The following is a 14,163-nucleotide window of genomic DNA, read 5'->3' as shown; positions in this document are numbered from 1 at the left end:
CTTTGGATATATACCCAAGAGCGGGATTGCTGGATCATATGGTAGTTCAATTAAAAAGTTTTACAAACCCTTCATATTCTTTTCCAGAGTAGTTTTCCCAATGTACATTCCCATAATAGTACACAATGATTCTCTTTTCTCCGTATCCTCAGGAACATTTGATATATCTTATCCTTTTCTTAAAAATGCTTATTTTATTTTTGAGACAGAAACAGAACATGAGTAGGGGACAGGGGCAGAGAGAGAAGACACAGAATCCAAATCAGGCTCCAGGCTCTGAGCTGTCAGCACGGAGTTCAGTGTGGGGCTCAAACCCATGAACTTGTGACTTGAGTGAAAGTTGGATGCTTAACTGAGCCACACAGGTGCTCCGCTTATCTTTTTATTATTATTATTTTTAATGTTTTATTTATTTTTGAGACAGAGAAAGACAGAGCATAGCGGGGAGGGGCAGAGATAGAGGGAGACACAGAATCAGAAGCAGGCTCCAGGCTCTGAGCCGTCAGCACAGAGCCTGATGTGGGCTCGAACCCATGAAAGTGAGATCATGACCTGAGCCGAAGTCAGAGGCTTTGCTGACTGAGCCACCCAGGCGCCCCTTTCTTTTTTGATCATAGCCATCCTAACAGGTGTAACCAAAATCTCACTGAGGTTTTGGTTTTCCTTTTCCCTGATGATTAGTGATGTTGAGCACATTTTCATATATCTATCGGCCATCTGTATGTCTTCTTTGGAAATATGTCTATTCAGGTCCTTTGCACATTTTATAATTGGGGTGCTATTCTGCTGTTGAATTGTAGGTCTTCTTTATATGTTTTGGATATTAACCCCTTAGCAGATATATGGCTTGTAAAGATGTCCCCCCATTCTCCATTGAAAAGATTACCTTTTTAATTTATTGTTTCTTTTGCTGTGCAGAGCTTTTTTTTTTCTTCTTTTTATATAATCCCACTTATTTACTCTAGCTTTTGCTGCCTGTGCTTCTGGTCTTATCCAATAAATTATTGCCAAGACCAACTTGGAAAAACTCAAAGAGCTGTTTCCCTGTTTTCTTCCAGGAGTTTTACAGTTTTGGTTTTACTATTGAGTCTTGAATCCGTTTTGAGATAATTTTTGTGAGTCACGTATGATAGTGGTTCAGTTTTATTCTTTTGCATGTGGATATCCAGTTTTCCCAGCACCATTTATTAAAGAGATGATCCTTTCTGCATTATATGTTCTTGGCACCCTTGTCAAAAATTAGTTGACCTTATATGTGTGAGTGTACTTCTGGGCTCTTTATTCTATTATACCTGTTTGTGTACCTGTTTGTATGCCATTCTTTTTAAGTTTATTTATTTTACGAGAGAGATTGTGCACCAGTGGGGGAGGGCCAGAGAGAGAGGGAGAGAGAATCCTAAGCAGGCTCCATGTCCAGCATGGAGCGCAACATGGGGCTCCATCCCACAAGCTGCGAGATCATGACTGAGCTGAAATCAAGAGGTAGCACTTAACCAACTGAGCCGTCCAGGTGCCCTCTACCATTATTTTTAAAAAATGTTTTTTATTTATTTTTGAGAGACAGAGAGACAGAGCACGAGTGGGGGAGGGTCAGAGAGAGGGAGACACAAAATCTGAAGCAGGCTCCAGGCTCTGAGCTGTCAGCATAGAGCCCGATGCGGGGCTCAAACTCCTGAACCATGAGATCAGGACCTGAGCCGAAATCAGACCCTTAACTGACTTAGCCACCCAGGCGCCCCTTTCAATTTTTTTCATCAGTATCTTATAGTTTTCACCTCCTTGTTGAAATTGATTGCTAGGTATTTTATTATTTTGATGCTGCTGTAAATGGTTTTACTTTCTTTTCTTTCATATAGTGTGTTGTTAGTGTATAGACATGCAATGGATTTCTTTATTTTGCTTTTGTATCCTGTAACTTTACTGAATCTGTTTTTTAGTTCTAACAGCTTTTTGTTGGAACGAAAGTGTTTCTTGTATAAGATTATGTTGTCTGCAAACATAATTTTCTTTCTTTATGATTTGGATGACTTTTATTTCTTTTTCTTGCCTAATTGCTGTGGCTAGGATTTCCAGTATTATGTTGAATAGAGGTGACAAGAGTGAGTATTTTGTATTATTTCTGATCTTAGAGGAAAAACTTTTAACTTTTCACCACTGAGTAAAATGTCAGCTGTGGGCTAGGCTTATATGGCCTTTATTATGTTAAAAAAATTTTTTTTAAAGTTTATTTATTTTGAAAGAGAGAGAGAGATTGAGAGAGAGAGAGCGAGCAAGCGAGCAGGTTTTGGCATGGAGCCTAATGCAGGGCTTGATCTCACAAACTGAGATCATGACCTGATCCCAAATCAAGAGTTAGACACTTAAGTGACTAAGCCACCCAGGTGTCCCTGGCCTTTATTATGTTGAGGTATACTCCTTTTATACCTAATTTGTTGAAGATTTTTATCATGAAGGGATGTTGAATTTTGTCAAATGCTTTGTCTGCATTTATTGAAATTATCATGTAATTTTTATCTTTCATTCTGTTAACATAGTACATCACATGTGTTGATTTACCTATGTTGAGCCATATGTATGTTGTATCCCAGTGATAAATCCCACTTGATCATGGTGTGTAAGCATTTTAATATGCTGAATTCAGTTTACTAGTATTTTGTTAAGGATTTTTATATCTATGTTCATCAGGTATACTGGATTGTAATTTTCTTTTCTTGCAGGATCCTTGTCTGGCTTTGGTATTAGGGTAAAGCTGGCCTCATAAAATGAGTTTTGAAATATTCTTTCCTCTTTAATTTTTGAGGAGAATTTGAGAATGGCTGATATTAATTCTTTCTTAAATGTGTGGTAGAATTCATCCATAAAGTTTTCTGGTCCTGTGCTTTGATTTCTTGGGAGATTTTTGATTACCGAATCAATCTCCTTGCTCATTATTGATCTGTTCAGATTTACTGCATGGTTCAGTATTGATAAGATGTATATTTCTAGCAATGTATCCATTTCTTCTAAATTGTCTAATTTATTGGCATATAATTGTTCCTACTAGACTTTTATGATCATTTGTATTTCTGGGGTATCAGTTATTGTGTCTCCTCTTTTATTTGTCATTTTATTAATTTGAGTCATTTGTCTTTTTTTCTTAGCCAGCTAAAGATTTTTCTCCTTTTATATTTTTTTAATGTTTATTTATTTCTAAGAGCCAGACATAGAACATGAGTGAGGGAGGAACAGAGAGAGAGTGGGAGACACAGAATCTGAAGCAGGCTTCAGGCTCCAAGCTGTCAGCACAGAGCCCGACATGGGGCTTGAACTCACAAACAGTGAGATCATGACCTGAGCTGAAGCCAGATGCTTAACCGACTGAGCCACCTTGGCATGCCCAGCTAAAGATTTTTCAACTTTTGGGGCACCTGGGTGGCTCAGTCGGTTGTGTCCGACTTCAGCTCAGGTCATGATCTCACAATTCATGACTTCAAGCCACACATAGGGCTCTCTGCTGTCAGTGCAGAGCCCATTTGGGATCCTCTGTCTCTCTCTTTCTGCCCCTCCCCACTCATGCTCTCTCAAAAATAAATAAACATTAAAAAAATATTTTTCAATTTTTTTAATGTTTTCAAAAAACCAAATCTTAGCTTCAATGATCTTTTAAATTGTCTTTCTAGTCTCTGTTTCATTTATTTCTGCTCTAATCACTACTATGCCACCTTTGTGCTGAGTTTGTTCTTGTTTTAGTTCCTGGAGGTGTAATGTTAGAACACAGATGCAAAACTCAACAAAATACAGTACTAGCAAACTGACTTCACTCTTTTTCATTCTTATTTCTCTCTCTCTCTCTCTCTCTCTTTTCTCTCCTCTGAATGGATAACACCAAGAGAGCTGTCTTCGAGTTCACAGATTCCTTCTTCCTTGGCAGGCCGCCCCTGGGCGATGCCCTCATTCCCATACAGCCCGTTAGTGCCTAAGCCACCACTTCCTGCCTCTTGAGTCTTTACTCTCTCCCCTTCTCTCTGTCCTCACTGCTTGGACTGGCTCAGGACTTGTGCTCTCCCATCTGGACCCAGACCTCAGGCTCCTCCCTGGTCTTAGTCTCTCCCTTCCAGTCCATTCCCCACATGGCATGAGAGGATCTTTTGAAGCCTAGACCTGGATTATACAGCCCTGTGTCCAAATGTCAGGATACTGATTCGCCCTTCCTCATCCCCTCCGCAACTCTTCTAAGCCATCATTAAATCCAATATGCTCTACTACTAATACACATTTCAAATCCACTCACTTCTCTCCAAGGCCACTATCCTAATCCAGGCTGTCATCATTTTCCATACAAATAATTACAATTGCTTCTGTACCGATTGTAGTGGGTTGAATGGTGACACCCTGCCCCTGCCCCTAAAAAGATATGTCCCTGCTGGGGCGTCTGAGTGGCTGAGCTGGTTGAGCGTCCAGCTTTGGCTTCGGTCATGATTTCATGGTTCCTAAGTTCAAGTCCCTCATTGGGCTCTCCGTTATCAGTGCAAAGCCCACTTTGGATCCTCTGTTCCTCTTTCTCTCTGCACCTCCCCCACTCACTCTCTCTCTCTCTAAAATAAATAAACATTAAAAAAAAGATATGTCCATGCCAAAGCAATATTGAAAGAGAAGAACAAAACCTGGAGGTATCACAATTCCAGATTTCAAGATACACTACAAAGCTGTAGTAATCCAAACAGTAGGGTACTGGCATGAACATAGACACACAGAGCAATGGAACAGAATAGAGAGCCCAGAAATAAACCCATGATTATATGATCAATTAATCTTCGACAAAAGAGGCAAGAATATACAGTGGGAAAAAGACAAATGGTCCAGGAAAACCTGGACCATTCTCACTCCATAAACCAAAATAAACTCAAGATGGATTAAAGACCTAAACGTGAGATCTGAAACCATAAAAATCTCATAAGATAACACAGGCAGTAATTTCTCTGACATGAGCCATAGTAACATTTTTCTAGGTCTGTCCCTCGAGGCAAGGGAAACAAAAGCAAAAATAAACGATTGCTATTACTTCAAAATGAAAGAATTCTGTAGAGCAACGGAAACAATCAACAAAACTGAAAGACAACATACTGAATGGGGGAAGATATTTGCAAATGACATATCTGGTAAAGGGTTAGTATCCAAAATATATAAAGGGCTTCTGTAATTCAACACCACCCCCCCAAATAATCCAATGGCAGAAGACGGATAGTTTCTCCAAAGAAGACATATAGATGGCCAAGAGATACATGAAACGATGCTCAACATCACTGATAATTAGGGAAATGCAAATCAAAACCACAATGAGATATCACACCTGTCAGAATGGCTAAAATTAAAAACACAAGAAACAACAAGTGTTGAGAGGATGTGGAGAAAAAGGAAACTTTGTGCACTGTTGGTGGGAATGCAAACTGATGCAACCACTGTGGACAACAGTATGGAGGTTCCTGAAAAACAAAAACAAACCAAAACAAAAACAGAATTACCATATGATCCAGTAGTTCAACTACTAGGTATTTGCTCAAAGAATACTAACACACTAATTTGCTTTTCTTTTTTTTAATTTTTAATGTTTTATTTATTTTTGAGACAGAGAGAGAGAGAGAGCGAGAGAGAGAGCAGGAGCGGGGAGGGGCAGAGAGAGAGAGAGAGACACAGAATCCGAAGCGGGCTCCAGGCTCTGAGCTGTCAGCACAGAGCCTGACATGAGGCTCGAACCCATGAACGTGAGATCATGACCTGAGCCGAAGTCAGAGGCTAACCAACTGAGCCACTCAGGCACCCCAAAACACTAATTTGAAGGGATATATGCATTGCTATATTTATTGCAGCCTTATTTACAATAGCCAAATATGGAAGCAGCTGAAGTGTCAATCAATAAATGAATGGATAAAGGGGCACCTGGGTGGCTCAGTCGGTTAAGCCTCTGACTCCGGCTCAGGTCAGATCTCACATTCGTGGGTTCGAGTCCCGCATCAGGCTCTGTGCTGATGGCTAGCTGAGAGCCTGGAGCCTGCTTCCGGTTCTGTGTCTCCTTCTCTCTCTGCCCCTCCCCCTCTCATGCTCTGTCTCTCTCTGTATCAAAAATAAATAAATAAATAAAAAATAAATAAAACATTAAAAAAAATTTTAAAAAAATGAATGGATAAAGAAGATGTGAGTGATAATACAATGGAATATTACTCAGCCATATAAAAAGAATGAGATCTTGCCATTAGCAATGATATGGTTGGATCTAGAGAGTATAAGGCTAAATGAAATAAGTCAGTCACAGAAAGACATACTCGCCCATATGTGGAATTTAAGAACAAAACAAATGAACAAAGAAAAAAAGAGACAACCCTAAAAATAGACTCTTAACTACAGAGAACAAACTTATGGTTACCAGCGGAGATATGGGTGGGGGGATTGGTAAAATAGGTGAAGAGGATTAGGAGTGCCCTATGAGGAGGGGCACCTGGGTTGCTTAGTCAACCGTTGGGCGTCGGACTTTGGCTCAGATCATGATCTCGCTGCTTTTGAGGTGGAGCCCTGCGTCGGGCTCTGTACTGACAGTTCGGAGCCTGGAGCCTGCTTCGGATTCTGTGTCTCCCTTTCTCTGCCCCTCCCCAACTTGCACTCTCTCACTCTCTCTTTTTCAAAAATAAATAAACATAAATTTAAAAAAAGGGTACACTCACGATGGACACTGAGTAATGTATACGATTGTTGAATCACTACATTGTACATCTGAAACGAATGTAACATGTATGTTAACTATACTGGACTTAAAAGAAAAGGTATGTCCTTGTCCTGGACTCTGTGAATGTACCTTATCTGGAAAAAAAAGGTTTTTTTCAGACATAATTAAGGATCTCGAGATGAGATCAACCTGCGTTACTGAGGGGGGGCCCTCAATCTAATGATAAGTGTTTTATCCTGTGAGACGCACGGGAGAAGAAGCCACAGATCGAAGAGAATGCCAGGTGAAGAGGCAGAAATTGGGATTATTCAGCTGCAAGTTATTTTAGGAAACCCTTTGACTATGGCTCACAATTTGGCCATAGTCCAGGGAGCATAAGAAATTTGGGGTGTATTTGGATCCTCAGAAGACTTCACTTGAAAAGGGGCAGGTTTTCATAGGTTCAGGAAAGGAGGGAGCTGGACAGAGTTTGGGAGGAAAAGGGAATTTTGGTGAAAGGATTAGAACCAGGGAGCAGCGGGGACAGAGGAGGGGAGGACTGTGCAAATAGATGGCACCTGAGGCAGGGCTGAGTGCAAGGTGGCGGCTATGTGTTGTAGAGACAAAGCAGGGGGGGAGGGGGAGAGGAGGTAAAGGGGCGTTAGGTGACATTCTGACTTCTTTCAATTGTTTAGTTCCCTCAGTTAATTTAGAAATAGTACTTTGTGATGTGATTTGAAGTTTGGGTTTGAGAGCAAACAGCCAAGAAAAAATTCTTGAGACATTTTTGGTGCAAAAGGGTGATTCTATTACAGCACGGGGCTGGGACCCTTTGGCAGACAGAGCTGCATTGGGATTGTGAAGAGTGACTGATTATATACTTTTTAATTAGTGCGTTAAGTCTCTAAGGAATCTGGAAGCAAGGCCTTCAGGACCTTGAAGGCTAGCTCCTGTTAATTTAACATTACTTTTAATCTTAAAAAGAATTTTTTTTATGTTTATTTTTGAGGGTGAGTAAGGGGCAGAGAGAGAGAGACTCAACAGAATCTGAAACGGGTTCCAGGCTCTGAGCTGTCAGCACAGAGCCTGATGTGAGGCTCGAACTCACAAACCGTGAGTGAGATCATGACCTGAGCCGAAGTCAGCTGCATAACCGATTGAGGCACCCAGGTGCCCCTCAAAGCATTTTGATGACTAGGAATTCCACTTCCTAGAGGTTTCTCTTTAGAGCAAGGAGACAAATTGTTAGATGGCACAGTTACAATAGGAACAGCCAAGTTCCAAACAAGAGAGGCAATGAAGTCCACCGAGTAATCTCAGGAAGATCAAAGCCTTAAAACAGACACCCGGATAAAGCCTGGAGAGCTCAAATCACAAAGAGTGAAGCTGAAATCCACGAGAAAACACCCTCAAACTCCAGGGTTGTCAAGAAAACAGTAAGTTCAGGGACACCTGGGTGGCTCAGTCGTTTGAGCCTCAGACGTAAGCTCAGGTCATGATCTCACAGTTCCCTCGATCTCTGGGCCGGGCTCTGTGCTGACAGCTCACAGCCTGGAACTTTCTTCGGATTCTCTCTCTCTCAAAAATAAATAAAACAATAATAAAAAAAAGAGAAAGCAGTGAACTCAATTGACTCTGTGGATACTGGCATGTGGTTGCCATTAGCTTTGGAGTTGTTGGGAGGGTCAGAGACTCTTCAGATCCCACTTCTGATCATTAACTACCGTTAACCTTAAAAAAAAAAAAACTTGTCAGCGGCACCTGGGTGACTCAGTCAGTTAAGCATCTGACTTTGGCTCAGGTCATGATCTCGTGGTTTGTGGGTTTGAGCCCTGCATTGGGCTCTGTGCTAACAGCTCAGAGCCTAGAGCCTGCTTCGGATTCTGTGTCTCCCCTTCTCTATGCCCCTCCTCTGCTCATGCTCTGTCTCTCCATAATATATAAATGTTAAAAATTTTTTTAATCTAATAAATAAAACATGTCAGCTATTTTACCAGCAAAAATGAGTTGTTGTGCCCCTCCCTCCCGCCCCCCATAAAAACAGGATTGCAATTCAGGACAGACAAGTTATGGCAAACCACAGTCAGTCCAAGAAAAAGGGAGAAAACTACTATTTGAGGAGTAGAAGAAGGAGGGGAGCTGGGAGGGCTTTTGTAAATAAAAGTCTATTGGAATGACCTGGGAGTCTGGGATGTAATGACTTCGCATTGGCTGGGTTATTGCTGGGTAGGATGAAAACCGTTCTTTCTTCCTCCTGGTGAGATAGTATAGTAGTCACTGGCAAGGTAGGTTTCTTCCTGTCGGGTCTACAATTGACTAGAGTGGTAGGATGTGAGGGCTCCCCTTTCTGGCCTCCAGACTCCATTTTAGAGAGGTTACCCTTCATTAATATTTCACGTCTGCAATCCCAGTAGGTTTCTGGACTCTCTGAAGACGAGGTCCGTGTGTGTCTTGTTGGACACATATTTAAGGTTAAGAGAGTAGTGGGGGAACTTTAAATAAATAACATTAGTTTGAAAGTAAGAGAAATGACTAGGAAGAACAAGCTTCCCACCTCACCCTCCTCTCCAACCCACTCGGGTGTGGAAGCAAAGTTCATGCTCCAGACTTGGATTATGGCTAAAAGCTTGGCTTCAGCATCTCATGCACTGGGAAGAGAGGGCGGTGGGCAGGCCAGGACGCTTGCGCAGGAAACTGAGTGGGGCAGCGAACGGAGGGCGCACGTGCACGCGCCTGCGCAATGCAGGAGGGCGTGTTGGGGTTTCTGGGCTGAATCCTCCACCTTATCATCAGGTGCGGGAGGAAGCCGCGGCGCATGCGCAGAGGAACGCTGCCGCTGAGGCGAAGCGATGCGTGCGTGGTGAGCTGGCCAGACGTGGCCTGGAGGGGCCTGATGTGTTCGGTAGGCTTCTTCGCGTTCAGTTTTTTCCAGACTGAACAGACCGAAGATCCCGGGACCTCCGGGCTGGGTTGAGGGTGTCAGGCCCTGGGAGGCCTGAAAATTCATAGATTCCGGGATGTGTGAAGCTGACGACACTCCTGAGGCCCGGGTTCACCGGATTCCCCCGGACGCCCCGGGCCCCGAGGAGCCAAGGGATCAGATAGGCCTGAGAAGTCCCTCCTTTTGTCTCCCCCAGGACCCCGCACACCGGCTTCAGCCCTTTCGCTGTCGGAGTCTGACTTGGGGCCTGGTGCTCGAGGGACTCGGCCCTGGGTCCCCGCCCTTTGGGGAGACCCAGCGGTTCAAGCGCCTGGACAGCGGAAACCCTTTGGGTAGCCCCACCATCGATTGGCCTGTTAGGGACACTTAGCCCCTGCTCCTTGAGGAACCCACTCCCTCCTTTCCTTTATGGAGGCTGTGGTTCCAGGGAAGGAGGGCCACGACGGGGAAGAGGGGTTTCTGGGGGACCCCGAGTGTCCCCCGGACGCCATGGGCCTGGAGGAGCGGCTGCTGCGAATGGTGCTGCAGGTGGTCCCACGTGGGACCCCCTCCGCCCCAGGGCCACGCAGCCAGGAGGACAGGGTTCTGGGCGGGGCGTAGGGGCTCCACAGGTGGCGCAGGTGGCCGGTTTGCCCAAACTCCGGTCTCTCGCAGAACGGTCCAATCTCCCCATTTGCCAGAAAACTTGTTTTAAGGGAAAACCCTTTTGGGACGTGTTCAAGAAAGGTGGCTGTATTTTCCGTGAATACAGTTTTCCTTTTTTTTGTCCCTAGGGGAGCAGAGAGTGACTCAGCGTTCACAGCATGGGATTATGAGAATCTGAAGTCCTCCTGGTTATTTTCAGGTATGTTACATTTCAGCTGCGGGCGAAATATCTGGTTGTAGTGAACATTTGTGCCCCCTCCCCTCCCCTCCCCTCCCCTCCCCTCGTAGGCTCCATGCCCAAGGTGGGGCTGGAACTCAGGACCTGGAGTTTGAGTCACATGGTCTGTGGACTGAGCTATACAGCCCCCACCCCCTTTTTGGAACATTTGTGCTGCTGCTGCTTCTTTAATGTTTATTTTTATTTTTGAGAGGGAGTGTGAACAGGGGAGGGGCAGAAAGAGAGGGAGACAGAATCCCAAGCAGGCTCCTAGTTGTCAGTGCAGAACCCGACCTGGGGCTCAATCTCACCAACCATGAGATGGTGACCTGAGCTGAAGTCAAGAGTCCCACGTTTAACCCACTGAGTCACCCAGGCGTCTCTTTCCTTCATTTTTCTTTCTTTCTTTCTTCTTTCTTTCTTTCTTTTTTTTTTTTTTTAAAGAAACCAGTAATTTTATTACCTTTGGCTAATGATCTTAATATTTGGAATCATTTGCATTTGTCATCTGTTGTTTCTGCCCCCTTTTCCCCCTTATGTGCTATGCTTCTCCTTGTTCTTGACAAATTATTTGGTTTAAGGTTTTATTTTTATTTATTTTTTTATGTTTATTTATCTTTGAGAGACAGAGAGAGACATGGGGAGCAGGGGAGGGTCAGAGAGAGAGGGAGACACAGAATCTGAAACAGGCTCCAGGCTCTGAGCTGTCAGCACAGAGCCTGACACAGGGCTCGAATCCACAAACCATGAGATCATGACCTGAGCCGAAGCCGGATGCTTAACTGACTGAGCCACCCAGGCGCCCCAAGGTTTTATTTTTAAGTAATCTCTACACCCAATGTATGGCTAGAAGTGACAAACCCAAGATCAAAGAGTTGCATGCTCTACTGACTGAGCCACCCTGACAAATTATTTGTAGGAATAATTTAAGGCCTTAGGGTGAAGATGTCTCACTCCAGGGAGGATTTCAGTTTGTTCTGCAAAGTACCTGGGGGCACCATTAGTCCTGTACCGCTTATACTTAATTTGGCAAGGGGGGTTAGTATATTACTCGTGTTTTAACTTGGATTTTTCTGATGACTCATGATGTTGAACATTTTTCAGATGTGTATTGGCCATTTATATATCTTTGTGAAATATTTCTTCAAATCTTTTATCCATTTTTAATTGAGTTGTATATATTTTTATTAAGTGGTAGGAGTTCTTTAAGTTCCCTAAATACAATTCCTTTGTCATATATGTATTAGGATAATTTATGTATATATATGTATTAGGATAATTTTCCCCTAGCCTCTGGCTTGCTTATTAATTTAGAAAATTAAGTCTTTTGATGAGCAGAAGTTTAAAAAAAATTTTTTTATGTTTATTTTTGAAGACGAGAGTGTGAGCAGGGGAGGGGCAGAGAGCGAGGGAGACAAAGAATCTGAAGCAGGCTCCAGGATCTGAGCTGTCAGCACAGAGCCTGACGCGGGGCTCAAACCCATAGACCATTAGATCATGTCCTGAGCCAAAGTTGGACACTTAACCAACTGAGCCACCCAGGTGCCCCTAGACTTAAGTTTTTATCTCTGTCGTGTTTCCCAATTTTTCTTTCTTAACTAAAGCTATTGTGCCATAGGCTAGTTTCCCTACCTAATTTTTTTCTTCATCTGAACACTTGTGGTTCCAATGAATGCTGCTTACTAATGCTGTGATGGCACAGTTTGTCTCCGGGAGAGACCTATTAACTCACTTTTTCTTTAATGGGCTCACGCATCTTTGCACCCTCTGGAATACAGCTTCTGGAAGTTGTTGGTTCACTGGAGGAGAAGGGAATTGGAGAGGGATTGTTCTTCTCCAACAAGCTGCCTGGAAAATTATAGCTTATTTTCTAAAATACTGAACGACTTCATCAGGAAGGATAGATGTCAATTAACCCCTTAGTGACTACAGCGTGGTCCTATCTGTTGTGTCTGTAGCAGGATTTTCTCCATTTTTTAAAATTTAAATTTTAGTTAATATACAGTGCAGAACTGATTTCAGAAGTAGAATGCAGTGATTCATCACTTACATGCAACACTCAGGGCTCATCACAACCAGCTCCCTCCTTAATACCCATCACCAGTCTAGCCCATTTCCCAACTACCTCCTTCAGTCAATTCTCAGTTTGTTCTCTATTGTTAAGAGTCCTTGTGGTCTTTCCCCCTCTCTTATTTCGCCCACTTCCCTTTCCCATATGTTCATCTGTTTTGTTTCTTAAATTCCACATATGAATGAAATCCTGTGGTATTTGTCTTGCTCTGATTGACTTATTTCATCTAACATAATACTTCCTAGGTCTGTCCATGTCAACACAAATGGCAAGATTTCATTCTCTCTGGTGGCTGAGTAACATTCCAGAGTGTGTGTGTGTGTGTGTGTGTGTGTGTGTACCACATCTTTATCCATTCATAAGTCTATGGGGATTTGGGCCCTCTCTATAGTTTGGCTATTGTTGTTAATGCTGCTTTAAACATCTTTATTTTTTTTTAAATCTTTTGGGTAAATACTTAATAGTGCAATTGTTGGATCATAGGGTAGTTTTATTTTTAGTTTTTTGAGAGACCTTCATATTCTTCTTCAGAATGGCTGCACCAGTTTGCATTCCCAGCAGCAGTGCCAGAGAGTTCCCCATCCCCCACCCCCACCCTTGTCAACACCTGGTTTGTGTTGTTGATTTCAGCCATTCTTACAGGTGTGAAGTGCTGTCTCACTGTGGTTTTGATTTGTAGTTCCCTAATGTTGAGTGATGTTGAGCATCTTTTTATTTGTCTGTTGGCCATCTGGATGTCGTTTGGAAAAGAGTCTATTCATGTCTTCCTTCCATTTCTTAACTGGGTTGTTTGTTTTTTAGTGTTGCATTTGATAAGTTCTTTATGGATTTTGGATACTAACCCTTTATCAGGTATGTCATTTACAAATATCTTCTCCCATGCTGTAGGCTGCCTTTTAGTTTTGTTGGTTGTTTCCTTTGCTGTGCTGAAGCTTTGTGTCTTGATGAAGTCCCAATAGTTGATGTTTGCTTTTGTTCCCTTGCTTTTGGCAACGTGTCTAGTAAAAAGTGCTCCAGCCAAGTTTTGAAGAGGTTGCTGCCTGTGTTCCCTTCTAGGATTTTGATGGTTTCCTGTCTCACAATTAGGTCTTTCATTCATTTTGAATGAATGAATGTAAGAAAGTGGTCCAGTTTCATTCTTCTTCAGGTCATCATCCAGTTTCCCCAGCACCACTTGTTGAAGAGACTTTTTTTTAAATAATTTTTTAATCTTTTATTTATTATATTGAGAGAGACAGACTGAGGAGACGCAGAATCCGAAGCAGGCTCCAGGCTCTGAGCTGTCAGCACAGAGCCCAATGTGGGGCTTGAACTCAGGAACTGTGAGATCATGACCTGAGCCACCCAGGCGCCCCAAGAGACTCTTTTTTCCATTGGATATTCTTTCCTGCTTTGTTGAAGATGAGTTGACCATATAGGTGTGGGTCCATTTCTGGGTTTTCTGTTCTGCTCTATTGATCTCTGTGTCTGTTTTTGTGCCTGTGCTGTCTTGATGATGACAGCTTTGCAATATAGCTTGAAATCCAAGATCGTGATGCCTCCAATTTTTTTTTTAAATTCAGGATTTCTTTGGCTACTTGGGGTCTTTTGTGTTTCGTACAAATTTTAGGATT

At 42.9% G+C, this 14,163-nt stretch overlaps 1 protein-coding gene across 1 annotated transcript in view; it reads left to right on the top strand.

The window, feature by feature from the left end:
* Nucleotides 1–9,500: 9,500 nt before the first annotated feature.
* Nucleotides 9,501–14,163, top strand: part of SLC6A16 (solute carrier family 6 member 16) — a 53,173-nt gene continuing 48,510 nt past the window's right edge. The window contains exons 1-2 of the mRNA XM_029926375.1: nucleotides 9,501–9,578; nucleotides 10,391–10,461. The gene's annotated coding sequence lies outside the window, so the exon portion shown is untranslated. The remainder of the gene's footprint in view (nucleotides 9,579–10,390; nucleotides 10,462–14,163) is intronic.

Source organism: Suricata suricatta, chromosome 16 (genome assembly GCF_006229205.1).
Source record: "Suricata suricatta isolate VVHF042 chromosome 16, meerkat_22Aug2017_6uvM2_HiC, whole genome shotgun sequence".
NCBI lineage: Eukaryota > Metazoa > Chordata > Mammalia > Carnivora > Herpestidae > Suricata > Suricata suricatta.
The sequence above is the reverse complement of the archived record's forward strand: the minus strand, read 5'-3'. Positions and strand labels throughout refer to the sequence as shown.